The sequence below is a fragment of the Nymphalis io genome, chromosome 30 (genome assembly GCF_905147045.1).
Source record: "Nymphalis io chromosome 30, ilAglIoxx1.1, whole genome shotgun sequence".
In the NCBI taxonomy this organism is placed as follows: domain Eukaryota; kingdom Metazoa; phylum Arthropoda; class Insecta; order Lepidoptera; family Nymphalidae; genus Nymphalis; species Nymphalis io.
Window position 1 is genome coordinate 1,743,933 of NC_065917.1, and position 20,486 is coordinate 1,764,418.

The window sequence follows — 20,486 nt, forward strand, 5'->3', positions numbered from 1 at the left end:
AGAAAATTCTAGAAAGATTATATTCTATTCTAAGCAAAGAAATCCTTCCCTTATATTTACAAATTCCACGCGATTCGCTAAAAGCTCTGCTGTATTGTACACCACAAACAGTTCTCGATTAATACATCTCTATATATAACACGAGACTGTCACACTTAACTACTTATATACACTTTAGTTTTACTTACAAAGTTCCGATAACATCATTGACTTTCAAGACGCCATTTTCTTCGTCAATTCATAATGAGTATCATAGGTTATTATTGATATTATTTAATTTTATTAATTTTATTTTAAACTAATCGCTTCGACAGCGTAGAATTTAGCTTGAAACGAAAAATCCTTCAAAGTTAGTATTTTAACGTTTAACCTTAAATAGTGGAGAACAAAAATACAATTATTTGCATTTATAATATTTAGGCGTTTTAAAGATTATCCCGGATAAACAAACAGACAATAATTATAACATGATTTATTTATTTTTGGGACATTATTCAAACACGGCCATATGGTTCTGCAGTCTGGAATCCACAATGTAAAACTTATATTGATACAATAGAAAAAATTCAACATACATTTGTTAAATATCTTAATTCTAAATGTTTCACTCTGAATCGTAATCCACCTAAAATGATTTCCTTACTGGATCGTCGTACAATGCGAGATCAAAGTTTTTTATTTAAAATAATTCATAACTTGAATGTTAGTCCATATCTTTTAAGCAAAATTTACTTTAGATGTTAAAAAGTGAACACACGCAATAGTGCTTTATTCCACTTACCCTCCACTCGAACCAATAATGCTCAAAATGAATTTATATATCGCTCTTGTAAGAGCTACAATAGGAAGTTTATTGCCTTGGACATGTTTTCTTGTACGCTCAATACATTTAAAAAAGAGTTTGTGTGCATTTGTTAACTTAGTCAATGTTTTTATTTTATCTATTTAATTTTTATTATATATTATTGTTTTGCTGTTGTTAACTGTTTAAATCTTAATAATTATTATTTATAATTTACAAAATTGCTTGTTTACTGTCATACATGAATTAGTTTTGAGTGGAAACTTGATTGGTGTGTGAACGAGTTAATTTGTTGTGTGTAAATGTGGTGTATACTGTGTGTTTCCCAATTATAATAAAAATAAAAAAATAAAAATTAAACCTTCGGCTTGAACGGCAAGTATCTACCAACCACGCTAACCGGACCATGCTTTGGTTTTAATAACTCGCAAAAAGAGGCAATTCTTTTGTAATCACAGACAGACACTACAATTTTATTTATTTGTAAAGATCAATATTTCTAACACTTTTCTTCACAACTGTACCCATCCCTCTTGTTATGTTAGGCTGGCTGCCTGAGATAAGTGTCGAAACAAATATAGAGGGATTATCTTTCTTTCTTACCGGTTTAACCGACTGACGAGAAAAGTGCTATAACAAGATCAAAATATCTTTTATTCAAGTCATAAAAGCACTTCTGAATCGTAATGCTACACCGTGTATAATATAGTACTACTCGTTAGCGATAGATGGCGTTGATTGGATCTGTCAAATTCCTGAATCGCGCTGTCTAGATTCGCTACTCAGTATATATAGTGTGAAAGTGATCAAATAAATTTTCATGAGTGGGTCAAAGTCGAATTCACCGAATGACGTACCTACGTTATCACACGTAAGGCGTACGTACGTACGGTAAGGCCTCGGTACGTACGGTAAGGCCTCGGTACGTACTACCGAGGAGAGCAGGACACCCAACTTTTTTTGCGCTTCCCACCCCACTGACTGTGTCCTAATTCGAGGTGCGATCTCGTAGGAAACACCCTCAGGATGGACGTCATGTAGAACCCGAGACACCTCACGTTTCAAGGTGGAGTCAAGTACTCGCCCCAACGGCAGGTGACGCTGTAAAGGCCAACAGGGCCCAACAGCATACACACATTCAGGAAAAAAAACTAGTTATATATTTTGGAATGCTCTTCCCTCGAATCGTTTACAGTTTTATCCCCCGATATTATGCATTCGGTCCGGAATACAGAATTCCACCGTGAAGGAACGGCAAGAAACTTCGAAGTTACTTTGTAAGTCGTTTCTATTAATGTAATAATAATTTTATAAAAATAGCTTCGCCCCCTTCAGCCGCATACTAGGGGGTTTATAAAAGCAGCCTTTCTTGGGGTTCAAGCTTGTTACATACCAAATTTCATCGAAATCGGTTCAGTGGCTTAGCCTTGAAAGTCAGGCAAGAGTTCTTATAATATATAGAGTATTTATAAAAATATATTTTAATTTAATTCAATTTAGCTTATTAAGGAAACTACGTACAGTCATTTTTATTATATACAAAATTAAATAAAAGAAACCAAATACACATTACATATTTATAGCTAAAACGCGCCGTCTTAAAGATTGATTGATTGATTATTAATATATGTTAAATTATTATTTATAATCTGTGAAATTTAACAAATACTAAAACCAAGCATTTAATCGCAGTATTTAAATTAACCCCTTTATTATTGTGAAATAAATCACTTACAAACTCACTTTTTAACTAAACACAGTTAAGCAACTGATTGTTTATCGGATTTTACGACTAAGCAATATTAATTCGTAGCATTACGGCTTCGCCAGCGTGGACTTCAGTAAATGACAAAAATACTTCAATATCTGTTACTTAAACGTACATAATGATTTATATATAATGTTTAATTTATTATGTAACAACGGTAGTATAAAATAAATAAAGATTGTTTTGGTAGCTCGCAAATAACAATATTAAACTAGTAGTAAGAACGCGTGAATCTTAGCCTGAGCTTAGTTGAAGCCCGGGCCAGCACCACTAAATTTTCATGTGCTTAATTTGTGGTTATAATTCATCTCGTGCTTGACGGTGAAGGAAAACATCGTGAGGAAATCTTTATGTGCCTAATTTCATTGAAATTCTGCCACATGTGTATTCTACCAACCAGTATTGGAGAAGCGTGGTGGAGTAACCTCGAAGCCTCCTCAAAAGGGAAACCTTAGCCCAGCAGTGGGACATTAACAGGCTGTTCCTGGAGATTAAGAGATAGTTATTTAAATAGAAAATAGTAGGCAACAAAGATACGTACGTGAACTTAAGGTTGTTATAACTTTTGATAGACTAAACCGATTTTGATGTAACAGTCTTAGCGGTAACGTGGAATACTCCTTAATAATTTAGTTGATTTTTTAACTATAAGCGGATTTAAAAAAATACCCCCGAACAAACAGACTGACAAAATAATGATTGTCTTTGGAACTCGAAAACAGCCATTGTAACTTAAAAAGGGACTGCCCCTTTTTATATTATATTATTTTGACATCACAGCAGACATTTCAATTTTATATATACGGTTTACGGCTTATGAATTTATTTCTCAAAAAAAAAACAATACAATTCACTTTAAATATTTGAGAAAACAAGATTAACATACTTAAATATTATAATACAACACACGGGCGGTACACAAAAATAAAGAACAACAAATTAGACTTCACTTAAAATAATGTGGGTATAACAAAACCAAGATATTACGTATCGTTTGTGTTATAGCGATTGAATAGCAATTGATATTATTGTCTTTGGCTAATTTACAAATTAAAATTTTGTAAGAAAAATACAATAATCAAATAAAAATGTAGAATGTTAGTCGCCGATCGTATTCAATGAATATATAAATAGTGTATTTATAAGACATAAGTAAAACGCTATGTTATAAAGTAAAAAACGAAATAATACTTTAATATTGAAAAAAGTTAAAATAAAAATGTGTTTTAAGTTCCACGTCGTATCCATCGAGCCATTATGGATGAAATTTACATCAAAGAAGGAATAAAGATAAGTAAACCTTATATTTACACATTCCAAGCGATTCGCTAACAGCTCTGCTGTATTACGCACTACAAAAAGTTCTCGTTTAATAAAGCTGTCGGCGTTATATTATTAAATAATGAAAATTAGTTAATTTTGAGTTATAATTTATTTTGTTATTTTTTTTTTATCGTTGGTAAATTGTTGTGTTTATTTTATTAGAGTGGTAACACCGAATTGAGTTGCGTTTGTCACGAAGCGTCATCATGTCAATCATGGACTGGTTGACAGCGATTGTACGCGGTGATCATTCGCAAACCCGTTGGCTCTAAATCGCTAATTATTAGTGTTATCTCTCATTGTATAAGAAATTAAAAGGTTTGTAATTAAAATAGTAACAAAAGTCAACATTTTGGTCTGCTTATTTTAACGTTTCCTGAGCCTAACGCCCAACATGGATTTCCGGGCTAACGAGTTCACGAATCAACAATTAGATGGCTTCCCGCTTCCCGACGTCCCGTTATATCTCTATATATAACACAACACTGTCACACTTAACTACTTATATACACTTTAATTTTACTTACAAAGTTCCGATAACAACTTCGAGGATATTAAAAACGCCATTTTTTTGCGAATCCATAGTAAATACCACAGATTATTCAAGATCTCGACCGATGTAATCGCGCCAATTCAATGACAGTTGTTTATTTGGGTTTACTGCTCTCGTGGTTGGAATAAGCTATGCTTAAATATATTTTCAAATAACATACCGACTTAATAAATCGTATAATACATTCATACCACGGAACTCAACGCGTGAAGGCGCCTCTTACACCTCTATATACAGTGGTTCTAAAAAGATTTGTTTTTTTTTTTTAATAAAGTTTGGTTTACTTTGTGGTACACTTTTATTCTTAATATAAGAGTGTTTATGTTTGTTACATAAAAATGGATGAACAGATTATATATATATATATATATATATACTTAAAACGTGATACTCCTCATATCCATGGGCGGAAGCTAGCCCTGCCTATAAGCTTTTCTTATAAAAATGACATCGCCGAAGCTTTATATTTAATTATAAAAAAATAATAATTATAAACTAGATTTGAACCCGCTTACTTTAAAATAAGTACACAAATATCATAAACAAGAAAATAACTCTACCTGTTACGCTGTCACGACTAAACCACTGAACCGATTTTGATAAAACTTATAAATCAAGCTTGAGCCCTTGACTGTTTTAACCTAATACCATAGTATCATAATTTAAGAACAAAAAGCTCCTTGATATTTTGTTTGAACAACTGTATACTCCAGCCACCGCACTCGTAATACAGCTTTCGACTTTTATAGCGAGTACGTGCGACCCGGGCGCGGGTTCTTCTCTCGGCTGCGTTAAATTTATGGCTAACTACCCCTCCCAGATTATACACTCCCTAAATTATGTTATAACACATTTTCAATATATATGTTAACCGAGGAGTCATTTTTGTATATCTACATATGCTTATATGAAAAACCCGATGACCTGTAGTTTCAATCAACAGCCAATCGTTGTCCACTGCTGAACATAGGCCTCTCCCAAGGTGCGCCAAAGCTCCCTGTCCTCCGCCTTCCGCATCCAGTTGGTGCCCGCCACCTTCTTAAGGTCGTCGGTCCACCTGGCTGGAGGGCGCCCTACGCTGCGCTTGCCGATTCGCGGTCTCCACTCTAGGACTCGTCTGCTCCAACGGCCATCGGTCCTACGACATACGTGACCAGCCCACTGCCACTTCAGCCTGCTAATTTTGCAAGCTATGTCGGTGACTCCGGTTCTTTTCCGGATAATCTCATTTCTGATCTTATCCTTCAAAGATACTCCGAGCATAGCTCGCTCCATAGCACGCTGAGCGACTTTGAATTTGTGGACTAGACCTGTAGTTTGGATTACTTTAACTAAAGATTGCGGTTATTCCCCTTGTAGGTGGCGACCACGAACCGGAAGACGCAGCGTGGGTCCTTATAAGGTGGACCGACGACTTGGAACGAGTCGCGGGAAGCCGTTGGATGCGGGCAGCGCAAGACCGGCCAACGTTGAAATCCTTAGGGGAGGCCTTTGTCCAGCAGTGGACGTCTTTCGGCTGATATGAGGTGTCACCCACTCGTTATATATTCTACATCTAAACAGCAATACTTAGTATTGTTACACAAGATTACTGGTGGTAGGGCTTTGTGCAAGCTCGTCTGGGTAGGTACCACCCACTCATCAGATATTCTACCGCAACACAGCAGTACTTGTTATTGTTGGGTTCCGGTTTGAAGAGTGAGTGAGCCAGTGCAATTACAGGTGCAAGGGACATAACATTTTAGTTCACAAGATTTTAATATATCTTGCAGCGTCAATTACAATGGATGGTGGTGACCACTTACCATCATATGACCCATTTTACCTATTTTATTATTACTCGCCTGTGGCCACCCGATGGTAAGTGGTCACCAATACAATTGTAAATGTTAATAATCGCTTACATCGCCAATGCGCCACCAACATTGGGAACTAAAATGTTTTTTCGGATCTTCTTAGGTGTGTTAGAGTTCTGTCTACGATTTCTGTGTGTGAGCTTCGCACATTCGTCCCACATAAGACAGACGGGCTTGCTCAAATCCTACCAACAAGTAAACATAGTACATACGATTTCTTTGCGCCGGCTACCACGCCATCGCACCGTTGACCAGCGCCATAAGTATATTTAAAGAGCCTTTTAAAGTTTAAATAATAACAAACAATATTAAAATTGCAGGCGCACTAGTAAACGTAGTAGTATTTTTTTTTCTCGCAGTGGAAACCTTCAGAAAGGTACCCGAGTCCCATGGGGGTGAAACCGAGTTATGTGGGATTCTTACCCACTAAAACCACTACGATGGTCTTCAGAACGGATTAGAAAGGCTGCGGGATCGTGTTGATATAACGCATCCGCGGCCTCTCCCGTGCTGTGCTCCGCTCGGCTCGGCGGAGCTCTCCTCAGGGGGCGAAGGTAATCTCGCTCCCCCGCACTCCTCGCTAGTGCGTACGGCAGCGTGAAGCCATTCCGACTGCCACCCTCCTCAAGGAAACGTACTAGTACTATTCTGTTTATAGTTTAAAACAAAATAAAAGTTGCAGGTAAATAATAGACTAAGCGTAGCACTGTTCGCTTCCGTCGTTTTTCGTAACATCGTTCTGAATTTTTGTTTTTGTATAGCCGTCTAATCTCTAAACGCAAGGGTCTGATTCAAATGGTAAAAAGGAATTGACACGTGTCTTATCAATCTTTATTATAAAGCTATTTATTTGCATAAGGATTTATATTATGATACGAATGTCATCATCTTTCGATTCTACCCGTGTTTTTATTGACTAATTTGAACAAAAAGCAGTTATCGTGATTACTATAACAGTTAAATGTATAGCCTCGTAGATTTTTTGTAGGTAATGTTGAGTATTACAAACACTACTGGTGGTAGAGCTTTGTCAAGCTCGCCTGGGTAGGTACCACTCACTCATCAGATATTCTATCGCAAAACAGCAATACTTGGTATTGTTGTGTTCCGGTTTGAAAGGTGAATGAGCCAGTGTAATTATAGGCACAAGGGACATAACACCTTCGTCCCCAAGTTTGGTTGCGCATTGGCGATGTAAGCGATGTTTAACAAATCTTACAATGCTAATATCTATGGGATTTGGTGACCACTTACCATCAGGTGGCCCATTTAGTTGTTCACCTAACTATTCAATAAAAATAAAAAAAAAACATTATTTTAGGTATCAACAATAGTTTTCTTAGCGCACGCCAAATACTGACTTTCATTCGATTTTTTTTTACATTGAGTTACATATAAGTTACTTTTAAGATAATTGATACTACGTGGTATGTACTATAAATAATTAATTGTTCTACGCGATCGAGACCGGGGCGGGTTACTAGTATATCAATTTGCTTTAGTAAAATCTTTATTCAATATAGAAGCGTTACACTTGCTTATCAATTGTCATAAATCGACCACCGGTTCGGAAGTAAACACCTCAGACATGTACAGAACCGGTTAAAGAAACTCGTTGGGATATTTTCAGCACAAATTTTACAATTATAGTTTTGTGAAAAATAAAAGATATTTTTTCATTTGAAAAAGCCTGGAGGCGATCGTTTCATTTCCAAAGCGTGTAATCATTTAAAAAGTCACTTGTTGTGTAATATCCTTGAGCGCACAAGCCTTAAAGATTCTTTTAAAATTCACAATTGAATATTTTTGAACGTTTTCTAGGATCCTGTTGTAAAAGCGTATATATTGTCCCATAAGACTTACTAACTCTGATAATCGGACAATGTTTCTTGTATGCTTATACTTGTTCCCGGTGTTAACAGTATTTACGTTACAATTTCTTGGATCTTATGTGTTTTGGCGTACATATATAATCAAATATATATATTGAGAAGAGACCGTCATTATTTTAATTTATTTTAATTTACATCTTAATTACTTTAAAGCTATGTACAATTATTTTTATAAAATATAAAAATTAAAAAAGAATTAAAAACAAAACACGTATTACAAATTTATAGAAGAAACTACAAAAGGTTGTGTATTTTGAATATTTTTATGGTTTGGAGTTTATTCCACCAGGCTGTTCCAATGCGGGTTGCTGGAATACACATGTGGCAGAATTTCAGTGAAATTAGACACATGCAGGTTTCCTCACGATGCTTTCCTTCACCGTCAAACACTAGATGAATTATAATCACAAATTAAGGACATGAAAATTCAGTGGTGCTTGCCCGGGTTTGAACCCACGATCACCGGTTAAGATTCACGCGTTTTTAACACTAGGCCACCTAGGTATATTCGGACAGCTATGATATTAACTTAACTGGAATTTCAATTATGACGCGGGCGAAGCCCTAACTAATAAACTATATAATATGCGTTACTATTACGAACACTATCATATGAAAATATTTTCATTTTGTTGTGTGTACATTAAAGTATATATATAAACGAATAAGATTGAAACGTACAGACAGCGTCTTAGATACTACGAAGGGATGTGATGGATTTACGATTATCCCCTGTAAGTGCGTTCCATCCGCATCCGGTCACAGCGTAAGATAAGTTAAGTCTCTTACGGCCTTACTTACAATCGTTGCTTAGCTTGGTTAAACGATGATTTCTCTCTTTCTGTCATTAATGATTTGACATTCGAAAGAAGAAGACAGCATTGCTTAATCACCCCCTAAACAATGTCTGTAAAGTTAATTTCTAAGTATTCAGTTAAAACATTTTAATGATTTTTTAAGTTTTTATAATCTAAATAAAGAGAAAGAAACTTATCCACACTTCTGGTGACCCAAGAGCTGGCGCTTATTTAGCGCAAGGGCTGAGTCTAGTGATGCAGAGAGGCAATAGTGCCAGCGTCTCGGGTACAATGCCACAGGGCAATCTTTTCAGACGGCGTGTTTTTGCTATAAATTTGTAATGTGTATTTTGTTTTTTTTTTTTATATTATAAATATGACTACATAGTGTCGTAAATAAAGATAGTTTTTATAATTTATGACCCATAGAATTTCGCACTTTAAGAAAATATTAACCATACCTTACATCGCCAATGCGACCAAACTAGGGAACTAAGATGTTGCTCAAAATTAAAGGGGAACATAACAATATTTAGTATGTACTTTGACGGTAAAATATGTGACTTTTAAATGGTATTGATGGATACGTGAGCAAGTAACAGTCTGTGAATATCCCACTGCTGGGCTAAGACCTCCTCTCCCTTTGAGGAGAAGGTTTGAAGTTTATTCCACTACGCTGCTTCTATGCGGGTAGGTGGAATACACATGTGGCAGAATTTCAGTGAAATTAGACACATGCAGATTTCCTCACGATGTTTTCCTTTACCGACGAACACGATATATTGGTTTCATTTTCCACACTTTGTTAGATGTAAGCAACACCTTATCTGGTTGTAAGTGATGTATTTTCTGACTCTTAACTTAAACTTAAGAACTTATTTGTATTTTCTTTTACGCAATTGTTAAAGATTTTGTAATTTACTTAAGCATACCATGTAACTGAAATTTTGTACTCTAGTTACTAATCTTTTGGTTTTTTTTATCATCAAGATAACCATGGCAGAAAGCCGAAAGAGCCTCTTTTCCACACGGGCATCTGTGCTCAAAATACAAATGTGTCCCCATTGGAGACCAATGCGAAATGTGTGTTCTGCACATATTAAATATTGAGTCAAACTTTGTTAAATAGTGTGAACTAGAGGCGAATCCAAAAGGCGTCATTAAGACAATTTACATACCAGTTTTTTATTGCTTCATTATTATTTTTGTTGCTAAAATCAATGCGAAAGTAACCTGTAATTTAACCATTTATATTTATAATATAATATTTATTATTTATATTTTGAACAATAATTGCTATATACCTTCAAATTGATTGATGTGTCCTTTGTTGGCCTTTTAAATAAATATTTTTTTATCTACCCAGGATCTGAACCCAGTAACTCGTCTCTAACCACTATACTAAAACAATTTTGAGTATATAAAAAAACCCATAAAACTCTCGCACCGAATTTAAACGCTACATTCGTTTCACACGCGCTATAAATAAACTTAACTACAATTTTATTCATAGATATTTTTCCGTATAATAACCTACTATAATTTAAAGAAATATATATATGTATTCTATTATATACAGTCAAAATAATATTGGATCTAGGCCTGCTCTCCTTTTGAGAGGATTTGGAGATTACTCCAACTCGCTGCTCCAATGGATTTGTGGATAAACATATAGAAACGTTTTACTTGGTGGTAAAGTTTTGTGCCGTGGGTAGGTGCCTGTCATATTCTATTGCCACAGAAATTCTTAGTATTATCCTGTTCCGGTTTGAATGGTTAATGAGTATTAAGTATTGCTGTTTGGCGATAGAATATCTGAGTGGTTGGTACCCACCCAGATACGCTAGCATAAAGCCCTACCTAGTAAAAACACTGACATATAATTTTTGTCATAATGAAGATTCCAATTTTTTTTATTCATACCGTAACCGTAAACCGTAACAGCCTGTGAATGTCCCACTGCTGGGCTAAAGGCCTCTTCTCCTCTTTTTGAGGAGAAGGTTTAGAGCTTATTCCACCACGCTGCTCCAATGCGGGTTGGTAGAATTCACATGTGGCGGAATTTCAGTGAAATTAGACACATGCAGGTTTCCTCACGATGTTTTCCTTCACCGTAAAGCACGAGATGAATTATAATCACAAATTAAGCACATGAAAATTCAGTGGTGCTTGCCCGGGTTTGAACCCACGATCATCGGTTAAGATTCACGCGTTCTTACCACTAGGCCATCTCGGCTTTTTATTCATAACTAAATTATAATATCAAGAATTAATAAATATAAAACTAAATTAAAATAATAAAAAAGAAATTTAAAAAAAAATGTTAAATTGTCAGTTGTGTTTCACATATAAAATGATTTACGTATTATTACAATGATCTTATATCCTGTAACTTTGGTGTTGGTCAATACGATACGTACTTATATTACCGGCTAACTGGTTGAAGGGTGAGAGTATAAGTACAGGCACAAGGAATAAAGTCTTAGTTCCCTTATGTTAGTGGAGCATTAGAAATGTAAAGTATGGTTAATATTAAAATGTCAATTGTAAGCCTTGCATTATTTGACTTAACATATTTATGTATGTATTTTAGATTTGCCGGGAAGGCAAATGACTCTACTCCACCTGATGGTAAGTGGTAGTAGAGTCCAAAAGCGACAACGGCCAATACAGTCGGGAAGAATGTTCTGCACTAGCCGCCCCCGCCTTGCCGGCCCGCAAGATGCCTCTTTACGACTCGTTTGAAGGAATCTAGGTTATAAGAGGAGATAAACACGTGAGCTGGTAAAGAATTCCATTTTTTGGAAGTACGACAAAGAAAGTTGCCAAATTTCTTATAAATTATAAAGAATCATTATAGGTTGTATAAAATTCTCCCAGTTATTGAGTTATATTTAATTACAGATTTTTATTAATGTAATAGATACTTCTTGGTTTGAAGTCTTTATAAATATAGAAAATAATTGTAATTTTGACATTATAATGAAAAAGGAATGGTTGGTTGTTATACGATGCGCATGCGGCCATGTTGTAATTGCAGTTTAAGAATCTTATCTATCTTTTTATGATATCGGTAGGCAGACTGGCAAATTGAACACCTAATGTTAAGTCACCACATAGCCTAAGCCTAGCTAATACGGTAAAAAAAAACATACCTTCTCATTTATCTTGACAGATGGTTTCACGATATACGGCACAGCAGACATTGGAAACATGGAAGGCATCATGGCTGGCGCGAAAATCACTTTGACAGCTTGGTTTTGACAGCAAGGTTTTGACAGATCGTTGATACAATTCGATTCGTTCGATGCGTTATCGGCACAGCCGTCGCGGCAACAGCAGTGGTGACAGACTTTAACTTTCGGCTTGTTTTGACAGTTATTTTGACAATCACTCTCGAGATCCGCTTGTATCGAAGTGTTTTTCATTTCAGTGGCGTTCGATGCATTTGCGTTTTGTTTTAAAGCTGGTTTGTCCGTGAATAGCTTCGGTTTTTTGTTGAAATCTTTTGGTATCTCGAGTAGAGGCGTTTTCCGTTTCAATTCTTTTGGCGTTTCTAGTAAATATTTATTTTGTTTGTCGTTTTCTTTCGAATTCGATTTGCAAAATGGATGAACTAGCAAGGTTTTGGTGGGTCTGTTCGTGTTCGAAGCCCCAGCCCCGTGGGGCTCGATTCTATTATTTGAATCCAATTTGATTTTTTATATAAACTTTTTATAAATTATTTTAAAAAACGTAATATTTTACTCCATATCCAATTAATTACAATACACTTTTAGATTATTAATTATATATAATTATTTTTTTTATTTTTTTATTATCAATTTTGCTTACAACTATTTTTCAATAATTCCATCACAGTTTAATTAATAACATTCATAAAGTTAATTTATTTTAATTTATAATTAGAACTATATTTATTTAATTATTTAACTAAGCAAGTCACTCTGACACGATTACTTGAAGCTTGTGTTAGTAAACAAGGTTACCCTTGAACTCACAAATTTGTTTACCAACAAACAATTTTCACACAAACAACGAATATTATCACGATTTAAACATTTATTCAAACAAAAATCACTTAAAAATCATAATTAACTAATTAATTTACCAATTTTATATAATTTACATTGATAATTTTAATAAAATTTATTTTTATATATCGAGAAACGTACTTCGACACGTCTTCACGGCACGATACCTTTGTGTTAACTGAAGTTAGAACTGTAATAGGAGGGTGTGTGGGCGTGGCCTTAGGAGGGTCGTGCCATTGAAGCCACGCCCCCTAAATCTAGGCTCTGAATTATTTCAACACTTACAGTCTAGACTTAACAAGATGGCGCTATCCACCTACGCTTGCATTGTGAGTTGTACAGATATGCCACTAAGAATAAAGTTTTTTTGTTAGTTTGATCGAATTCATATTGCCATTGATGAACATAATATAATAAAACAAAGACAAGCCACGTCTTTGTCTGTATGTCTTTACGCGATAACCTCAAAAACAACTGAACGAATTTTCGATTTACATCAATGGACGGAGTAATTCACGAGGAAAGTTTAGGTGTATAATTAAGGTTTTGTGTTAATTAGCTGAAATATGATGATGATTTTTGAAAACGTCGAAAACGAAATGGCGTTTGTTAGCTTTACTAACGTACCGAAAAAACTATTATATAGAGTTATATGTATTACGATTTAAACGGTATGTAGACCATTGTTCTACGAAGAAGAATCGGGTAGCTAATAAATAATAATTATAAAACAATTTATAAATAAAAAAATCGACGAGCCGGTTGGCGTGGTTGGTAGATTTTCTTGACTTTCACGCCGAAGGTTGTGGTTTCGATTCCCAAGACAGACATTTGTGTGCATGAATGTCTGTTTGTTCTTCTGGGTGTGATTAATCTATATAAGTATGTATTTACAAAAGAAAAGTAGTATATGTAGTATATCAGTTGTCTGGTTTCCATAGTACGAACTCTGCTTAGTTTGGGATCAGATGGTTGTGTGTGAATAATGCCCCAGGATATTATTAGATATTATTATTAAAACTAATTAAATAAACACTAGTCATATACTAGAGAAGCTAAACAGTACACATACACACTTAATAATAATAAGCTGGTCCACACTTCTGGTGACCTAAGAAGTGGGGGTTATTTACCCGAAAGGCCGAGTCTAGTGGTGCAGAGGCAATGGTACCAGCGTCTTGGGTACAATGCCACAGGACAATCTTTTAGACAGCGTGTTCTTGCTATAAATTTGTAAAATGTGTTTTGTTTTTTTTTTATATATTATAAAAATGACTGTCCATTGTTTCCATAGATTAAAATAAAAATAAATCGCTTAATAATTAATCAAATAAGTCTTTATTCACTTTGACTTTAGAATCGTCACTTTACACGTCATTCGTTGGTCTAGTGGCTACGTGTGGAGCCGCATAACCGGAGGTCCTGGGTTCGAATCCTAGGTCGGGCTAATAAAAAGTTATTGAGTTTTTCTGTCGAAAATTCTCAGTAGCAGCACGGAGTCTGGAAATTGGAAGTGTATACACTCCCGTGCCTTGGTGCGCACGTAAAGCCGTTGGTTCTGCGCCTGAACTCTTTCCGGTCGTGTCGGATTGCCGTCCCATCGCATTATGAGAATTAGGGAATAGAGAGTGCACCTGTGTTTGCGCACACACTTGTGCACTATAATATCTCCTGCGCAGTGAGCTAATCTCTCTTGAGATTGGCCGACGTGGCCGAAATCGGTCTGGAGAACCTTATTAAATATACTACCAAATTCGGAATGTAGATTCTACTGAGAAGAAGCGGCATGAAGTTCAATATTTACACTTTTTTATCCTTTTAATTACGGAGTCAATCAGATACAATTATATTTATGATTCCGTTTTGAGTTGGTCAAAGTCGTGGTAAGCCGAGATGGCCCAGTGGTTAAATGCGTGAATCTTAACCGATGATCGTGGGTGCGAACACGGACAAGCAACACTGAATATTCATGTGCTCAATTTGTGTTTATAATTCATCTCGTGCTTGACGGTGAAGGAAAACATCGTGAGGAAACCTGCATGTACCTAATTTCATTTAAATTCTGCCACATGTGTATTCTACCAAACCGAAACTTCATGTTTAAAATATTAAGAATAATCTTAATATAAGACCGCAGAATCGATTCCATGTTCTTAATAAGTGTTTACAATTCATCTTGTGTTCAGTGTAGTGGAAGAAGCTCTTTAGTCAAGCTTCAGCGAAAAGCACGAGATGAATTATAATCACAATTTATGCACATGAAAAACTTTAATGGTACTTGTCAGGATTTGAACCCACGATTCGGTTCGGATCGATTTCGGTTATGATTCACGCGTTCTTACCCCTGGGCAATCTCGGCTTTTCTCGGTAGTGTAACTACAGACACTCAACTAATAACTTAGTTCCTAAGTTTATAATATGGTGAAAATTTACGATCAGGAGTCTATGACGAGGCTATTTCTCTACCAAACTATTTTCAATAACAAAAATAAAGTTGCTGACCCAACCTCGAACTATATACTTTTCACAACACTATCAAACCACTGAACCACATCGGTTTATTCTGTAGCATTCGACGTTAATATTAACTAGAATTTCCCGTTTAAAGAGGGTGAAATTTAAAAAAAAAGCGTAAGACAATAGCTTCGTTAGAGCACTGTTGATTTTACAGAAAGACAGACTGCCTACAGAATAATAATTACAATGATTTAATTTCGGATGCTGTTTTACATATCGATTCAATATATTTCCATTTTAGGAAGTTTTTTTTATTTTATTTTATTTTTATTATATTTGGGAAACAAACACCACATACATTATACAACAAATTAACTCGATCACACACCAATCAAATGTCCACTTAAAACTAATTCATGTATGACAGTAAACAAGCAATTTTGTAAATTATAAATAATAATTATTAAGATTTAAACAGTTAACAACAGCAAAACAATTAATAAAAATTAAATAGATAAAATAAAAACATTGACAAAGTTGACAAATGCACACAAACTCTTTTTTAAATAATAACTAATATTAAATTGCAATAAAATCTATTTACAATATACTTACAGTTTAATTTTATTCCTTTATTTGACAGGTTGGCTTGGTTGGCAGATACTTGCCTATCACGCCGAAGGTGTGGGGTCGATTCCCAACCAGGACAGACATTTGTATGAACATGTCTGTTTGTCCTGAGTCTGGGTGTAATTATCTATATAAGTATGTATTTATAAAAGAAAAGTAGTATATGTAGTATATCAGTTGTCTGGTTTCCATAACACGAGTTTTGTACAAGCTTGATTTGGGATCAGATGGCCGTGTGTGAAAAATGTCTCAGGATATTATTATTATTATTATATTTTTTAAGCTTAGTTAATTTTGAAATAGTTTGCAGATCATTGGCAAAGCAGCACAGTGGCCAAGATTTCAATAAGATGTAATATACGCAATACCTAAGCTTTATCATTCAAAGATATCAACTCAAACCCGATTGGAACGTAATCCACCATCCGAATAACGTAGAGGTTACGTCAACCATTTAATCCTAAGATTACCAAAATCCTGTAATTACTACGCGTAAATTGAGTTCAAGCCTGATTTAAAATTACATTTACAATTTACGATACGACAGAACGACGATAAGTTTCTGAAGTAAAAACTTCTTTAGACGCGTTGCTGGTTTATCGGAGGGGACAGACTCGTGGCTTCACGTCCCCGACATGCTAATGTTAATATAATGAAATCGTTGAAAGTACAAATAATTTAAGTATAATGGAAATTAATGAGGATAATAATGATTGAAGTTTATGTAAATACTAATAGAATATACAAATATTACAAGTATATTTCAGCCTGTCAGTCTAAAAATTATAAAAATCTGAACACGTTGTGACAATCGTTTTTTTTTTTAATCATCATTAATTTTTTCTCGCATTAAAGGGAATAAGAGGGCGCAATCCTCCATAGGTTTATTAGTGAAATAACAGTATTCATATTTTTTTTTATATAGAATAGGAAGGCGGACGGGCATGTGGGTTATCTGATGGTAAGTGGTCACCAACGCTCATAGACAATGGCGTTGTAAGAAATGTTAACCATCGCTTACATCACCAATGCGCCACCAACCTTGGGAACTAAGATATTATATGCCTGTAATTACACTGGCTCACTCACACTTCGAACCGGAACACAACAATACCAAGTACTGCTGTTTTGCGGTAGAACATCTGATAAGTGGGTGGTACCTACCCAGACTAGCTTGCACAAAGCTCTACCACCAGTAATACATATGCAAATGGAACCTTGAAATACATAATTATATATACTATGTATAATAAATCAAATTATACTTTATTCGAGGAGGCTCTTGCGAGCATTTTTGAATCGTAGAACCCATATTACAACAGAAATTTGGGCATAAATATATTTTATTACTAGCTGTACCCGCGACTTCGTCCGCGTAGAATTTAACAAAAAAGTTAATCATTTTTATTATCATTTTTTTTTTTTCTAAAATAAAAGCAGCCTTAGTTATTCCTTATTCCTTATTACATCAGCTACCTGCCAATAAAAGTCCCGTCAAAATCGGTCCAGCCATCAGGCCAGCCAATAGCCAACAAACAGACAGACAGACAGACAAACAGACAGACAAAAATTGTAAAAAAAAAAAATATTTCGGTGTATGTACCGTATATATATTCATATGCATGTAGTAAAAGGCGGTTATTTCGATATTAAAAACAGACACTCCAATTTTATTTATATGTACAGATTATCATTTTTTTTTTCTAAAATAAAAGTAGCCTAAGTTACTCCTTATTAGATCAGCTACCTGCCAATAAAAGTCATCAAAATAGGTCCAGCCATTTCAGAGATTAGCCGGAACAAACAGACAGATAGACAGACAGACAGACAAAAATTATAAAAAATGTTATTTCGGTGTATGTACCGTATATATATTCATATGCATGTAATAAAAAGCAGTTATTTCGATATTAAAAACAGACACTCCAATTTTATTTATATGTATAGATTGATATTATCTATGTAAATTACATGGTTAATCTGTAAACACAAATAACGTAATATATTTATGTAAAGCAAAAACAAAGATTAGGTCTTAAGTACTTACCTATTCTCGCTTCTCAGATTGCTCATTCGCCGTGTTGTTTCTTAATAGCATTGGCCGCCATTACTTCCCATGGCGTTGATCGCTGAGTTTGAGTCGGAGTCATTTTAATTTTCAAAAATACCGCCTAAATGTCAACTTTTTAATTTGTATATCGGATTTAATCTCCTATTTTTTTATAATCGTATATGTATTTCAGATAACGACTTTAGTTTTAAGTTTTATTAACTTGTAATTTAATAACTTGTTTATACGTAACAATCTACCACTTTAATATTTGATATTACTCTTTGTCACGTTTACATGGCCGTCCGTCACTGTCACATGGAGGCCTCTGAAAATCAGTGCTGGGTTAATATTATGCCAGCTTCAACTGAGAGGTTGCTTCAACTGACATTTTGGATGTCACACCACTTTACAGTTAATTTTTGTTAATTTTATTTATTTATTTTTTTCTCTTTTCTTTGTGTTTCCATAATAATGCAATTCCCATTTTGCATCCAATTATATTTAATAGATACAGATTAAATAAAATTGGATGCAAAATATTTTTGTAAATATTTTTGTAAGTTAGTTAATTTTTTATTTATCTTTTTCTACGACATAAATTAACTTAAACTCTGTGTTACTTTTGTCATTTCTTCTTATTTTTACTCATGTGGTGTGATCCAAATAAAGTTACACGTACAGTTAGAAGTAGCTTCACATTTAAATCAATACGATTCTAAAGCGCTTTTTTGAACCCTCTTCATTCTTCTTTGTTTTTACAGCTTTGTTCAAATCTTTTACGAATACGTCTATATTATTATTAATAGTTTTTAGTGTTTGTTTATACACCTGTATCATCATCATTGTCATCATCATATCAGCCGGAGGACGTCCACTGCTGGACAAAGGTCTCCTCCAAGGATTTCCACGTTGGGCGGTCTTGCGCTGCCCGTATCCAACGGATTCCCGCGACTCGTTCTATGTCGTCGGTACACCTTGTAGGGGGCCTACAAGCTTTCTGCCCCAGCGGCCGTCGGTTCTGGAGCAATGGGCCCCGCCCATTGCCATTTCAAATTAGCAATTCTTCGGGCTATGTCGGTTACTTTGGTTCGCCTGCGGATTTCATCATTTCTGATTCGATCTCGCAGAGAAACTCCGAGCATAGCCCTCTCCATTGCCCTTTGAGTTAACTTTGAGCCTTCGTATGAAGCCCATAGTGAGCGTAGTTACATTTCAGGCACTATAAGTAAGTGTTCATAACATAATCAGTTAATTGAAAAATTATAATAAATTACTAGTTTCTGATTTATTTCTTTGTATTCACTCAACTATCTATTTGGACGTTAATATCTAAATAACCGTTTGAGGTGTGTATATGAAATTTGGAGCACATCTGTATCCCGCAAATCTCAATATATGAGCGAAATTGGGCATGTTTATGTGAAAGAGTTTTTGAGCTACGAGCGGGTTAAAAGTGTCTCCAAATGGTTTGTATAATATTACAAACAGTGCTGCTCGCCAGTTCTGTTAGCTTGAAAGTTGCTTGACACGTTACCGCATGTCTAGATAGACCTTACGCACTTGCAGCCTTGAGGCGGATTGTCAATACTTATGAAAATCGAGACGATATCGTATTATAGTAATTTTTAGTTTTTTTTTATAGTTTTGAAATATTCCTAACACTGTCATATTTCGATCAGCTTGTTAATATGTGTACGATATTAATTTGTCGTGTCGTAAGGTCGAAACAACCCCACCGGACTGAACCCCGTTCCAGTCCGGTGCTATTTATTTGATAGTAGGGTACAAATGACCCGCCGTCTCTGTTATGGTATTTCACAAGGGTTGAGGCAAATCTAAGTTTATGCCTTGGGGTGCGGGCTTTTTATTGTAACCCTTAACATAACTTAACATACATTTTGATCATTTGTATTATTTAAGTATTTTTAAGTTATAAAGTAGTATATATATTATTATGTTTAAAATAGAATTCGTTTAGCTAACGGATGGAAAAATTGTAACTCCAGATTTATGCCTAGCCTACTAGCCAAGCCAAAATTATATACTATACTCAAAACGCTCCGGAATGTTGGGTCTCAATTGTCAAAACCTAAGGGCCTTAGGGCGCTTTCAATTTAGACAATTGTGCCGAACTGCTGCAGTCCGGGTATCGTACTGCGCACGGGCGGTTATGATTTTTCATACAAAATGTCTCGACGCAAAGTCGTGCGACAGCAGTACGGCGCACGTCCGTTGGCGGAACGGCAACAACCTGTCTCAGTCGTTGTTCGCTAGTGCTGTGAACGCATCGTGTTTCTTAGAGGTTTTCGTGCATACCTACC